Below are 5604 nucleotides of genomic sequence, written 5' to 3' on the forward strand. Positions count from 1 at the left end.
GACTCTCGCCTGAGCTCACATCCTTCATGTCCCCTGTTTGTCACAGAAACGGGACAGCATTCCTGCACCGCCTGATGGATCAACTCTGTTAACAGTTAGGGGTCTTTATTATAAGAGAGGTGGGGTGGGGGTGGTGGTGGGGGTCCATTTATTCTGATTGCAGCAGGAAAAGGGTCATAAATTCAGTCCCTTTAGCATGCAGCCCCTCTGAGCTGCTCCTCCACCACACAGCCTCACTGAAGCACAATGCTGAAGGTGAAGCTGCTAATCAACCAGAGTGATCCTGACCTCACCCGAGAACTTCAAACTCACACAAGAACAACAAGCATTCCTCCACAGAATTAACACACAGAATCAGGATTGCAAATCTTCATCATCTCATGAAGGTTTGAGATGCTGATACAGCAGGAACTGTGCAAGCTGGGAAATGTGTTTGTGTGTGTGTGTGTAGGGGGGGGTAGTCATAGTGAGCAGTGTCACCCCCACCTGTAATGGCAGCACGCTCTCCTCTAGTTTGATTTTGATAAAAGCTCCTCATCAAGCAGCAGCAGCAGATGAAATAGGAGAAGGAGACTGGTTGGAACTGAGATGCTGCCGTGGTGGTTCAAATCCCCACTTCTGTTTGCACGCTTGGTTTTATTTCTGAATCCATGTTTGTTGGTGTCTGTGTGGACCTGTGGTGGAATGTCGGCCTTGTTTACTTTCCATTAAAACAAAGAAAAAAGACAGCTTTAAACAAAAATGGAGGATGTCAGATAAATGAGAAAGATATTTACAGTCAAATATTTTTTCAAAACGTGATCTGTATTGAAAAATGAAACAACTCAAAACACTAAAGAGGAAACACAATTTGAAGTATGACTTTGGTCCTGTGCAGCAGATCTTGTCCATACAGACTAGTGCTGGTACAAATGATTATTTTAATAGTTGACTAATCACGATTATTTTTTCCGATTAGTTGACTAATTGGGTCATGCGCAAAATGGATGTAAAGCACACATCTTAACCATTACTAAACTAACAAAAACTAGATATTTAGCACTACCTGCGATAATGCTAGTGTGAATGCTGGAAGCTGAATTTGGCCACTGAGGATGCTAGTGCTGATAGCTGAAGATGATAAAATTGATAGCCAGCTAAAATATTAGCTAAATTAGCCTAAAAAACTGAAAAAATCCTGAATTAGCCAAAATAGCTAGCATGTAGCTGAATGATTAGCTGAACTCCAAAATATCCTAAAAACAAAACAAAAAAACTTAAATTAGTAAAACAATTGCCTTCATTTAGCTGAAATATTAAGCAAACTCCAAAATAGCCTAAAAAAACCTAAATAAATGTCAAAATAGTCCAAAAAGTTAGCAGAATGCCATTACAACTTTCAACTTTACTACACTCTGACTCCATATAATATAAATTAACGACTAATTGACTATTAAATTAGTCATTGACTATTTTAATAGTCGATTTATTGACTAATCGTGGCAGCCCTAATGCAGACAGGAGAATGACACATTCCTCCATCAATAGCAGTTTATCTGCATCTGCCACGAAGGCTGGAGGATGTGCTGTGGTTATGTCTGCATGTATGTGTGGGTCTGTAGGTGTGTGCGCACTCATGTATGTGTCAGTAGTAATACATCTATCAAGCTTCTCCATCACTTCCTCTTTGAGGAAACGTTCAGAAAAGTGTGTGGTCTGCTGATGAAGCTGGTTTACTTCAGCCTGGAGAGTATTTACATCCAAACATGAGGATTACAGGGGCCCTCTGGAGGCTCTGTGAACTCTGCCAGTGCTGTCTGGTATTACAGTGAAACATTTATTTACCTGGTTGAAACCTTGACTGTTGAACACTCTGAAAATCTGACTGTCATTCGCTAAATAAAAGAGCCATTTTGGAAAATAAAAAAAATCAGTGCCCTGGCGTTCTGCTGCATAGATCTTAAACTCTGATTGTTTTTTGATCTAGTGTTAAAAGTATGCTGTCTCTAAATAAAATCAAAAACCTGTCGTTTTCTAGGACATAGTTTCTGCAGAGCGGCTGAGTTGTGGGCGGAACTGAATGCCTGCATCATCCCTTTGTTCACATTTTCCTCTGATAGTTTACAACTCTTACACTCCCAACCTAACAGTAGCAATGCAATAAAAACTGTGATCAATATCAGAGTTATCCAGCCGTACAGTTTAGATTCAGATTCCAGCTCAGAAGAGGGAAACAAAGACGTTCATGGATCTATTTGTCTGCAAGTGGATGCTTCAGAATGGAGCATAGCAGGGAGCTTGTGGCCCCTCCCACTGTAGAATCTTTTTTCATCTGCTCCTGATTTGCAATAAGTTGAAAAACGAAATACTCAGAAATGTATTTTTTAAATCTTAAATAATGTAGAAATGTCCTCCATGATGACAACAATGCTTCAAAAATTGGCAAAAAATGCAATTTTCATTGGTTGCACGGAACACCCAAGAACACTTTGACCTGAAGATAAAGACAAAAGCCTGATTCTAACTATTGCATCCCTTCATGAAGACCCTGCTCAAAAAACGATGACACCATCTTAGGAATCAGTTTTACCACATTCCTGCACTGGCTGTCTGTCTTGTAATGAGTAAGAGGAACTTTCTGTTTTGTTTCAATTAACTGAACCACGAATTTTTCACAAAAGATAAAGAGAGAAACTAAAAGTAACAGTTGTTTAAATTCAGAAAAAAACAAAAATATGTAAAAATCAGTGTTTTCTTTATTGCAACCATGACTTTGTGAGGAGCACAGTCCTGCTCCCGGTGTTCAGCTGCAATGAGGCATTTACAGGCACTTTAAAATGTGCACGATCTGAGACATTCAGTCATTTTTTTCATTCCCTGCACGCATGCAGCCTCACTGTGGGCTTCGAGATCATTCTTGACAGTTTTCCAGGCCCTTCATGCTGATAATGAGATTAGAGTGCTCCACATTTTACAGAGAAAACCATCATATAGTCATATATGTTTTATTCAGAGACGTTATTGTTCCATATTAAATGGACGTGAAGACGTTCAAACTGGGCTCATAAATTCAAACCTAAGCAGGTGTGGTTTATTCAGGTTCAGGTATTGAAATAGTGAAGTAGAAGATTTAAAACATTTTATTCCTTTGAAGATGGTTTGTTCCCCAGCTAATGAGTCTTGTTGAATGACCCACAATCAGAATTTTCTGTTAGGCAGATGGCTTCATAGTTGCTCAAAGAAAAATCTGGTACAAAAAGTAGTTTAAGGTCAACAGAATGGGATTCAGAATACAAAAACCCGATAACTGAAGGTTATTGCAATAATCAGATCAAATATGATAGCTTGCATTTTAAATTATAAAAAAGCTGTCTTACATACTTCACTTTAATTATTTTTTTAGTTTGTGTGCACAAACATCATGGGGTTAAACATCTTGTTGAAATGTTTCAGAGTTGTCCAGCAGAGCTTAGAGGTCTTTGTGAAGATGACAGGTTTATCCTTTAAACAGCTGCATGTCTTTAGTCTTTTGTTTGCCCCTTAAAATTATATTGTCTGTTATGTTCTATCTGTTTTCTTTTCATTTATTTAAGACTATCTCAGTTTTAAGCAAACAAAAAAAAACAAAATCAGACATAAGTATTCATGCAACCATAAATCAGACTTTAAGGAGAGATCTGAACGTGGGGATCGGATTCTCACTACCTGATGACTGTCATTAGATGAGGTTTCTATTGAACAGATTTTAGCGTTTAAACAGGCTTGTTTGCTTGGTGTTCATGCCACTAAACAAACCCATATCATTGGCCTTCCTCCACCATGTCTGGAGGTGCGTTCACGCCGGCTGCGTTAATATGCGTTTCTGCGACCACTTTCAATGACAAGTCGATGTGAACGCAGGTAAACCAGAATTTCGTTCTTCTGTGTCTGGAACGCTTGTGATCACACGTTGCTACGCATGTTTTTAAGTCCAGTTGCAGGCTTTACCAACAACTTGGATGTTCATTGATTGTGCGCTGAAAGTTGAACTTTTTCACTCATAACGTGGAATTGTGACGAATCAGGGACGTGTGGGTAAATGGATGAACGTTCTTGAAACTGTGCGTTCTTGAACGCACCACATGTGTGAACGCAGCATGGCAGTGGCTTTTGGATACTATTTGTTTATGTCCAGCCTGGAAGTTTTGCCCCCAAAAATGTTGGTCCTGTTCTGGTTGTTTGTTCAGACAGTTTTCTCCTTCTTGTGTGTTTCTTTTGAACAGGAGAAGCTTTTAGGTCATAATCTTCCAAACAAATGAAACTTCTTCATTTTTTCTTCATTAGCGGTTCTGGACTTTTAAAGGTTCAGTGTGGCCTGCATGCTCTCAGATGAAGACTTGGTTATTTTTGTTTTCCCCCTCAGTCTATCATTGTGTGACCTTGTGATAATGTGCTGGACATGCACTACCAGCAAGACTGAAAACTATCTTTAAGGCTTTTCACTCGTGGATAATCTTCCTCACTGCTGAATGATGGGCTCTAAATTGTTTGGAAATGGCTCTGTAACTCTGTCCAGATGGATGTGTGTGGTTGTGTGAGTGTCACTTAGCTGTGGTGATGAGGTGGAGCAGCTGGTTCAGGCAGTGAGGGTCGGTCAGTGCAGACGTGTCAGGTTTGATAATTTTCCTGTTCTATGTCTGAATGATCACAAGCTCGGGTTCACATGTGAAGCCTATGATTCTAACATTGTTCCATTTTTGTCTGTTGTATGTGTGTCAAGTAAACCCAATTTTCCAAAGTGCAACATGCACTGTTTCTGTGTGACTTTTGGTGATGTTCTTTTGTTGTCACGTTCACGCACACATGGATGCTGTACACTGGTTGGGAGATCCTGACTGTAACCGACCGTCACGAACATGAGATCAGCTCAACACACAGCTCAGACAAACAGAAAATACACTGATTTTAACCTTTCAGTAATAAGCAAGACAACATAATGTTTTTAATAATTTTGTTGCAGTAGAAATATCAAAATTAGCATGTCAATAAGAACCCAAATTATTGATTATTTAGCGTTCTTGTGGACTTGTGAACGGAGCTTCAATACACTTTCCTTGATATTATTGGGTTTAAGTTCACAAAAAGATCAGAAGGATTTTTAGTGAAACACCTTCATCCAGAGTCATCATCAGTTGTTGAAGGTTTCTGCAGGTGGAATGGATCTTCAGCTGCACTGAAGTCCATAATAAAACGACTACAAATACCCTGCATGAAGCTTCCTTTTTTACAACATCTGACTGCAGAAAATGTTCTCTTTGTGTACTGACTAAATGTCAACGGTTTTAATTGGTAAAAGCTACATTAAAAGTTCAGACTTTTTTTCTATTATTTTATTTCCCCAATGATGCAAATAATATTCAGGCTTAAGGTCTACCATTGTACATTATTGATGTTTTGTTTAACAGAAAAAAAATCATACACAGACTTAAAAAAAAGGGTAAACAAAGCTAAAGAAAGCCCCTAAAAAAGTTCAAACTTTTTGTTTAAATTTTCAAACACAACTACCTACTGTATATTTAGTACTATGAGTCACAGCAGCCTAAAAAAGCACCATTGAGAAAACAAAAGAGTCATATATAAGTCACA

At 38.7% G+C, this 5604-nt stretch overlaps 1 protein-coding gene across 10 annotated transcripts in view; it reads left to right on the forward strand.

The window, feature by feature from the left end:
• Nucleotides 1-5604, forward strand: part of gria2b (glutamate receptor, ionotropic, AMPA 2b) — a 60907-nt gene that overhangs the window by 1564 nt on the left and 53739 nt on the right. The window lies entirely within an intron of this gene.

This window comes from Oryzias melastigma, linkage group LG10, assembly GCF_002922805.2.
Source record: "Oryzias melastigma strain HK-1 linkage group LG10, ASM292280v2, whole genome shotgun sequence".
Taxonomy (NCBI): domain Eukaryota; kingdom Metazoa; phylum Chordata; class Actinopteri; order Beloniformes; family Adrianichthyidae; genus Oryzias; species Oryzias melastigma.